The following is a 9,808-nucleotide window of genomic DNA, read 5'->3' on the forward strand; positions in this document are numbered from 1 at the left end:
GCTGTTATATACCTTCCTCTTGAGGGATAGTGGTAGATTACCATTCATGATTTGATGATGCTTGCCGAATGAGCCCCATCCCATCCTTATTCTTCTAGTTATTTTACTCTCATGGTTCGGATCCGCGGTTACTACCTGTCCTAAGTAGATGTACTCCTTTACAACTTCCAGTGTCTCGCCACCTATCGCAACGCGCTGTTCTCTGCCAAGATTGTTCCACATTACCTTAGTTTTATGCATATTAATTTTCAGACCTACTCTTCTACTTTCCGTATCCAGTTCAGTAATCAGGAGCTGTAATTCGTCTCCCGCGTTACTCATCAATGCAATGTCATCAGCGAATCGGAGGTTACTGAGATACTCTCCATTAACTCTTATCCCTAATTCTTCCCAATCTAGGGCCCTGAAAACCTCCTGTAAACACGCGGTGAATAGCATTGGAGAGATCGTGTCTCCCTGCCGTACGCTCTTCTTTATTTGGATTCTGTCGCTTTCTTTATGGAGGACTATAGTGGCTGTGGATCCGCTGTAGATTTCTTCCATAATGTTTATATAGGCTTCGTCGATGCCCTGATTCCGCAGTGCCTGCATGACTGCTGATGACTGCTGAATGCATAATATATTACCAAATGATCTGTTAGCATCGTACATAGAAAAAAGGGAGGTGACCGTAATCGGTGTGTGAGATGTCTATTGCGATCCCAGGTGCTCACAAGAACGCCTACTGTTCTTGCAATAAACTCAATAAACTATGTTCAATAATTATCCCGCCAAAGTTTTTAAACTCTGTATATATATAGATTTAGTGTAGGCATTTTTCGACTTCATCTTCCTCATCTGTAAATAACCATAATCAGTCATTGGCTCGGGCGTGTTCTTCGTCGGCGCCATCTTCTTGCTTTCGGTGTAATAAAGCGTCCGCTGAGCCGCTTTATTTCTATATATATATATATATATATATAACTGGGGTCCAGTGTAAGACCTTATCGCCTGGATAAAAGGCCACGTCACGTCGTTTACTGTCACAGCGACGTTTTCGTTCCTCTTGTGCAGCTTCCGTGTTTAGACGAGCAATTTCACGCCAATGCGCGACTCGAGCTGCAAACTCTTCTGGTAGGGAAGTACTGGACGGAGCAGGGGTAAAAAAGAATGCCGTGTCGAAGACGCAGGAGGCAGTCCGTCATATACTAGGAAGAAAGGGCTGTAGCCAGTAGATCGTTGTGTCGCAGTATTGTAAGCGAATGTGACGAATGGCAAAATGTTGTCCCAGTTTTTTGGTCAGGCTGTAGGTACATGGAAATCATGTCTGAGAGCGTTCGGTGGAAGCGCTCAGTAAGGCCGTTCGTCTGCGGGTGATATGTAGACGTGGTTTTATGCACCGTATTACTCGCCCGCAGAACATCATCGAGGACCTGCGAAATGAAGGCTTTGCCATGGTCACTCAAAAGGACGCGAGGAGCTCCATGGCGCAAGACGATAGAGTTCAAAAAAAAGTTGGCGATTTCTGTAGCGGTGCCAGAATGAAGAGGCGCAGTCTCGGCGTATCTTGTTAAATGGTCGACTGCAGTGACGATCCAACGGTGACCGGAAGGCGTCAACGGCAAGGGACCATACAAGTCAATTCCGACAAGTTCAAAAGGTGAGGTCGGACAGGGTATAGGCTGAAGGAAACCGGTGGGAGGGGATGTAGATCGCTTACGGTGCTGACACGACGAGCACGAGCCCACGTATTTGGCAACCGTTGTGGATAAGCCAGGCCAGAAGCAGCGGGTCTTGATGCGGTCGTAGGTCTTGTGGAAGCCTAGGTGGCCGGCAGCAATGTCGTCGTGAAATGCTTCTAAAACACGAAGACGAAGGCACCGGGGAAGGACTGGCACCCACTTGTTACCCGTGGGATGATAGATGTAGCGATGAAGCACCCCATCTTGTAGGAGAAATTGTCGAAGGTGGCGTCGCAAGCGGCTGTTGGGTGGTTTAGTGATGCCGCGAAGGCGATCGATGAAAGTTCGACAGTAGGAGTCTGCCAGCTGAAGTGAGCGGAAATCGGAGCGCGAATCAAGTTGTATTTGATCCACTGAGGCAATCGAGAGCTGGTGTGAGGCAGGCGGGACGTCAGAGCCACTCGAAGGAGATGCGGAGGGCGTATTGTCAAGAGGAAGCGAAAGTGGGCATCGGGACAGCGCGTCGGCATCATGATGACATTTGCCAGATTTGTACGTGATGGTAAAGTCGTATTCTTGCAAGCGCAGTATCCAGCGCCCTAGACGTCCCGACATATTCTTCATTGATGACAGCCAACAAAGTGCGTGATGGTCGGTGACGATGGTGAAGTGCCGACCGTAGAGATATGGGCGAAATTTCTGTATCGACCAGACAATAGCCAATCACTCCTGCTCCGTGATCGTGTAGTTGCGCTCCGCTGTCGACAGGGTCCGGCTAGCATAAGCCACAACTTGCTCTTTAGAGGCGACGTCACGCTGTAGAAGCACTGCTCCAATACCCTGTGCGCTTGCGTCAGTGTGGAGTACAGTGGGCGCTCTCTCGTCAAAGTGGCGAAGCACTGGTCCGGACGTCAGGCGTTCTTTAAGGGTTTTAAATGCGAACTCGCAGTCGTTGGACCATGCGAAAGAAGCACCAGCGACTAATAGCTTATTCAGAGGAGCCGCTATGCTAGCAAAGTTGCGTATAAAGCGACGAAAGTAGGACGCCAGACCAAGAAAGCTGCGCAACGTCTTCTGGTTGGAGGGTCGAGGGAACTGTAGTACAGCTGCGATTTTGTCAGGGTCTGGCTGGATGCCGTCTTTCGAAACGACGTGTCCGAGAACTTTGATACTTTTGCTGGCGAATGTGCACTTTTTTGTATTTATCTGAAGGCCAGCGTTGGAAAGACACGCGAGTACCTCGTCTAATCTTTGAAGATGTTCGGTAAAGGTAGATGAAAAAACAACGATATCATCTAAGTAACAAAGGCAGGTCCTCCATTTTAGGCCACGAAGAACGGTATCAATCATGCGCTCAATATATATATATATATATATATATATATATATATATATATATATATATATGTGTATATATATATATATATATATATATATATATATATATATGTATATATATACCGGGTGTCCCAGCTATGTGTAGCCACGAGTTAAAATATACTGTATGAGAGGCAGGCGAGTGAAATCAGTTGCAAATTGCTGAACAGTCACCTTGCGCACTACAGCCATTTTTTTGTAATTGATTCGTTAATCTGGATTATTTAACTAACTTTATAAATATTGACATTAGGCAAGAAATGCGACTTGCAAACTTCGAGAGCGTATTCACGAACCCCCATTTCATTATTTGCGATAAAGAAAGTCTCACGTATATCATTTTTTCGAAGCTGCAAAGAGAGCCCGCGAAATACAAAAAGAACCACTTGACTAACGCATTCGCGTGGCGGCTAACGTGCCGCTCTCAGCCGTGGTTTGAGCGAACGAAATTAGCTGCGGCCGCGACTCGCCGGCTCGGTTGCAGCGGTAGGCCGATACGTTGGCCGTGGTTTCTTCGCCCGCGCTTGCTACAACTTGCACCACCACATGCGCCAACTGGCTGACGCGGGCCACATGGCGTAGGCTACATGAATGCGCCTTTGATCTTTCACTCTTTCCTTTACGCTGCTCTTGAATGGATGGATAATTGCTATGAGCGTGCCCTTTATAACGGAGCGGGGACCTGGGCCAGCAGTCTCGAAAAAAAAGCTTCGTTGCCGCGCAGTTAGCACCGGCAATGCGCCGTTGCTACGACCACCCCATTCGGCGTGTTTCCAATAGAGCGTAATTTCGTCAACGCTTTAACACAACGCGAGGTGGCGGCTTTAGCCCAAGCCTCGCTGATAGCATCCATCCATCTATCGGAAAATAGCTCTCCGACGCTCGCCTGGCTGTCGCACCGCGTTCCCCGCTCTTCATGTGAGAGCTAACGGCCAGGCTAGAGGTAAAACACGACGCTCGTCGTGTTTCTCTTTGCGTTTTACGACACTTTGAAGGAGTGCATATCGAGTATCGGTGTTTAGTATATACTTGTTGATGCCATCTTTGCGCGGGATTCACCATATGCGGTGTCCAGGTATGTCTTTGCAATTTCAGCTACTGCAAGGGTTGAATCATGATCATGGGCGTTAGTCCTCGGTAGGGAGATGTGCCACTAGGCGTCAACTTGCGTGCGTCTACATCAAGCGGTGCTATATCTGCCAGACAACAACAGACATTATAAAAGCTGTCATATACCAATACACTATAAACAATCTACCACTTCTGTGTCGACATGTTTCATTTTCGTGTTCTACCGAGAGATCAGCCATCTTTTCTGTATAACATGCATGTTATGAATATGGCCTAAACTTGGCGTGCCCCAAAGCAGATGACAACATTTTATGTGAGATGAAACCAAGACTTTGCAGATGAAAAGCTTAACTGCTCCAGTCAGCCAGAAAGGCACCCTAGACTAAAATTCCCGAAATTCTGGATATACTCGTACACAGCTGCTCTGAGCTGCGATACGGATATCGCTGCTCATAAATGTCTGTGGGTTTCCATAACTAACGCCAAGACGACTTTATCCGACAGCTTATTATTCCAGCCTAAGCCACTGTAATTTACTGCAATGAACTTTGATCTAGTGCGTCATACTCTACAAAAGAAAGTGTTAGAAAGAAAGAGAAAAATGGAGAGAAATATGGGGAGTGAAGATGTAATAAGATAAAGACAGAGAATGATATAGACAGAGAGAGAAAGAGATAGAAACAAGAAAAGGGGACAAAAAAGAGAGCAAGAGAGAAAGAGAAAGGAATAGACACAATGAAAGCTAAAGAAAGGCACGGAGAGAGTGAGAAAGTGATGGAAAGAAAGAAGAGCTAATTGGGTACAGACAGAAAGACAGAAAGAGCGAGTAAGGGAAAGAAAGAGAATGAAAGAGATACAAAAAAAGAGATAGAAGAATAAGATAGAATGAGATAGAAATAGAAGAAAGAAAGAGAGAAATACAGAAAAACAAGAAAGACCGCCTAGCTCCGCTTGTCCTTCGGGTTTGGTACCACTAGTTCAAAGCTGCCGTAATATTTTTGCGCTCCCAAAATGTAATATCGAAACAGAAGTTCTCAGTACTTAACATCGCTTCTTTTTCTGATACACTAGAGGAAGCAGACCTAGGCCTTCAGAGGCCGATTTCCCTCTTTTTACTGATAAAAATGGACTGTGTCGATTAGCAATCTTTTCCCCTTGACATATTTTCCATTAAACTGACAGGTCCATTCGTCAACATGATCTTCTCGCTATGCAAGACCGTCGGAGGTGCAGTGAATATGTTTTCGAAGATTGGCAAGAGCTTTTTCGGCGGCATGTTTGGAAGTGTCTTTGACACCGCAACCTCTATGCTGCCTCTGGGTGACTGCACCGGCCTGAACCTTGCCGGCGACATCATGTGCGGCCAGCCGGTGGTCTTCGAATTTCCCAGCGCACTCAACATTGGAAAGGTCAGTGCCTCTAAACAGTAGACAACGCTAAGCTCCAGCAAGATATAAATGCTTCGCTCCAGCAGGACGCCCGCCACGGTGGTCAAGTGGTTAGGGTTCTTCACTGCTGACCCACAGGTCCCGGGATCAAATTCCGGCTGCGGCTGCCGCACTTCGATACAGGCGACACGCTAGTGGCCCGTGTGCTTACATTTACATGCATGTTATTTATGCGCAGAAATTTATGTGCAGAAGATTTATGTGCAGAAATTATTAGATCCAGCAGCATATTAATTTCGTGAGTGATGTAAGGTTGGGGCTCTAATGATGACATCCCGAATTATTAAGGGCACTGTTTCCGATTGTTAATAGAAAATGAGAGGTGATTTCACGCTTGGCGCTAACAAACGCAACTACTTGCTCGAATACTCTGTCTGCAAATTACAGCACGTCGGAAAAATGAAAACACCGTTCAGACACCCCGTTACGAACCATAGGTATGAGGCTGCTATTATTCATAATCTGTGAAGTGCGGAAAGTCTCGCGAGTTGGCACATTAGCGTGATGAGACCGAAGAGCAAAAAAGAACAACAAAAAAAAGACAAGGACGCAGTGCGAAAGGAGACGTGTGAAGTGGCCTCATTTTGTTCATCGTCCTCGTCCTTTTTTTTTGCGCTTCCCTATAATCATAATCAGAGCTCGACCGATGACCTGAAAGTGTCCACTTTGATCGCGGCCTCGCCAGTCGTATTTTGAGAGAGGCGCAGCGTTGGAGGCTACATTGCGATGTTTGTGCACGTTAAAGCACAACAGATGGACAAGATTTCCGGAGAGCTCCGATGTTGAGTGCTTCATAATAATAACGGAGTTTTTGCACGTAAAGTAGCAGAAGTTCTTATTATTCTTAATAACATTACGCTTCCAGAAAATATGTATATTTTCCGGGCCACTTGTTTGATATCACTGCTACAGCCGTTCGATGTGATTTTCGTTCACACCAGAATCGTAATTAAGTCATTCATTTCTGAAGGTTACATGTGATACAAATGAAAGGACTGGCAAACTATCCTGTCTACCCATTTCGTCTCCTAAGTGCTCGTGCCTTTCGTCACATGCTTCTATTCTCGCTTCAGGTAGTTACTTTTCTTTGCGCGAATACGGACACCTGTTTTCCTGTTATGTTTCTTTCGTATCATATCACGCATCCTATTCAAACACGCATCCTTACCAATTATTTCTCAGCCAGCAACAGTGCTGTAATACTTCAGTGATTATTGCATATGCTGCTGTCGCTGCATATGTATACATCAGTCATGCGACGGCCGGCCCCACGGCCAGAGCGCCAGTCTTTAGCGTTTTATTCGCAAGATATAAACAGTACAAAAGAGAACACAGATACCGTTGAAACGACAGCTGCTGCAAGTGTTCAGTATCAAAATGCAAGGTATGTGGTGTATTGACAAGGGCGCTGTTATCCTGAGTAGAGGTGAACATATTAGGGTTAATAACGGTTCCGAAACCATTCGTGTGAGGTTGTTGTATTCCGTAGGAATAATAAGCATTCGACAGACTACGAGAACTAGTTGCATGTGAACCCTTCTACAATAGGTATTTTATTTTTTGTGTCCTCATTGTGATTTCGTTTTTTTAAGTTTGTGCGCAGTCAGCTGACACCAACACGTAAAACTAATTCATTTAACCAATGCGCCCTTTCATTCGCAGTGTCTGAACACAACGATGTCGACATGCGTTGGAACTCATGCGAATCAGGTAGGTTCCATGTGCATGTTTAACGGCGGCGTATTTCTTTTATAATGCAGTCCAAGGTTCTTACTTACAAAGCAACACAGAAAATTTCAAGCAGTCGTCATGTTGGCCATATTACCGAAGCTAACCGGGTCATACCAATTGAAACTTAAAAAGAAAATTTAACTGTGAAATAGACGCCGGTATTTTATTAAAGCGAGACTTTGCACTGCTGCTATCTGCATATATGCGCCTTGTGCACGGATTGACAAGGCGAAATATTACCTTAAAGCACAGTCAAGATCCCTGCAGCGCGCAAACGTAAACAACGCATGGTACTAGACGTTTGCATATAGGCAGTTATGCAGACAATTTACTCGTCACGTTTAGTAGTGTAGCATTTACAAGGACATCTTCACGCTAGCATATTTAATATGTCATGACATATGCGCCACATTAACAAAGGTCTTCATTGCAGTGTACAAATTGTTTCTTTCTTTCTTTTTTGTCGCAGGATCTGGTCGTAAAACAGTTCTTCCAAGCTGCCACTGTAAGTACGAGCCTGGTGCTTGTTTTTTGTAGGCCCATCTATGTGTGGTCTAGGAAAGCTGTGGTACATTGCTGATAAAACTGGCCCCTTATATTGTCACGAGGTTGTGACGTCCACGAAGGCAGCAGTCGGCGTGTCCAAGATGAAACTTTTATTGCGATAGCAATTATATCGACAGTGTCGGCTGGTTTTTGCCGTCGCCCCGTCAGGCTGCGTGTATATATATATATATATATATATATATATATATATATATATATATGTATATATATGTAAGTCCCAAAGAAAAATAATTGAGAAAAAAGCTTCCGAAGCGCGGAATCGAACCAGCAACTTCTCGATCCACCGCGCGTGGCTCTAACCACTGAACCACAAAGCGCAGATCGCGTAGGTGGCTAACGGCGACCGTTATATACAAACCCTTTACCGCAGTACTCAGAGACGGCAGGCGCTTATCATTACCAGCGAGATGGCGCTAGGAGCGCAACGGGCGCACTTAAATGCGTCGGCCAGCTCGCCCCGCTCTTGCGAACGCCGTTTCTCTTCGCCCTACAGGGCGTGGTCGCATTCGTGCGCTTATTCGAGGAAAGAAGGGGGCGGGAGGGGGGGGGGGAGGGTCGAGCGGCGGATTGTCTGTCGTGTGCTTTCCCCGCGATGTGCGCGCTGAAGTCACAGAGCATACGCAGGTCGCTTCGCTCACTGCAGCGGCCGCGTTTGCGAAAGGAGCGCGTTGTTCAAACAGAAATAAGTAACAACTGTGATAGTTTGAGCTCGTCCCGTGTGTACCTGTTCGTTCGTTTCGTGCATCCTGCTTGATGTTTGAGCAGTGCGCTTAAAGTGTCGAGCTTTGACGCATGATAGTTCGCGCTCGTCCTGTGTGTGTTCTTTTCGTGCGTCCTTTGCGCTTGAGCGACGCACTGGAAATTTCGAGCTGGTTTCCGTTCTTCGCGTTACATTCCAATTTGTTGCTATCGCATTCATTGCTTCGCCATTGCGGCGAAACTGCGGCTGTTTATTTGGCTGAACTTGTGGCCGGAAAACGGAAAGTCAAACTACAGCAAGACGCACTGCACACTGATAGCGGCGAACAGATCGTCTGCTGTCGATAATCTGTTCTGCGGTAAGGCGCGTTGGCATTCATACATGCACCATCGAACATTCGAGCCTTATCGCTGGTGGCCGCGTTAGTTCGAGAGTAATCTCAACTGTTCGCGTTTCCGCGCTGAAGCCTATAAGAAGATTCTAAGATATTCTAGAAAGTTCCCAGATATTAGGGCATGGCTTGCGCATGGCGGCGGCTATGAGTGCAACGGACAAGTTACATTTAAATAACAAAATGAAGCGCGCGTGGCAATACTGAAACTGAAAGCGCGTACCGAACACCTTTTTAGGGACGAAGCTCCTTAGGGTGTGGGTCTTTCCGTCCTCTGTAGTAGTAGTAGCAGGTAGCCAGCTCTAGTTTAATGAATTGCTCACTAGATGAGCAATTCCCTAGATATCATAATTTACAACACATCATAGTGCTCCTTGATTTAATCAGACTAAAAGACATACTTTTCGGGCGATATACACTAGTGGGCTTTAACCTTTTCGTCTTTATGCACATGATCAAAAAATTATTTCTACGAAAAACGCAAAGCACACCTTGGGCAACATGTTTGGCTAAAGGGACCATGAGGCGATGCGAAGCCGGAGCACTTGCACGATCGCGTTCCGTTGGCTTTCGTTGGGCATGCTACTGGACAAGTACTCTAAAGACTACGTTTACAACGGAGAGATACAGTGGACCGCAAGATGAGAAACCGCTCGAGTTTTACAAGAGTGTGTGCGACTTTAGGCGCACAGTAGATCAAAAAACGGAGGGGAAATGGTTTGAAGAACTACCGCCAATAGAACTAAGTTACTTGCTGACGGAAGAGACACTAGTAGACGAAGATAAAAGAAAAACAAACCCAAGCCGATGGAAGACACGGAAGAAAAGCAAAGTCCCTGAAGTAGTTCGCGAATTTGACTGG

The 9,808-nt window shown here is 46.0% G+C and overlaps 1 long non-coding RNA gene across 1 annotated transcript; it reads left to right on the forward strand.

The window, feature by feature from the left end:
• Positions 1-5,358: 5,358 nt before the first annotated feature.
• Positions 5,359-7,795, forward strand: LOC119398683 (uncharacterized). Its single transcript, XR_007416862.1, has 3 exons — positions 5,359-5,518; positions 7,220-7,267; positions 7,758-7,795. It is a non-coding gene; the product is annotated as an uncharacterized LOC119398683 (long non-coding RNA).
• The last annotated feature ends 2,013 nt before the right edge of the window (positions 7,796-9,808 follow it).

This window comes from Rhipicephalus sanguineus, chromosome 7, assembly GCF_013339695.2.
Source record: "Rhipicephalus sanguineus isolate Rsan-2018 chromosome 7, BIME_Rsan_1.4, whole genome shotgun sequence".
Classification (NCBI taxonomy): Eukaryota; Metazoa; Arthropoda; class Arachnida; order Ixodida; family Ixodidae; genus Rhipicephalus; species Rhipicephalus sanguineus.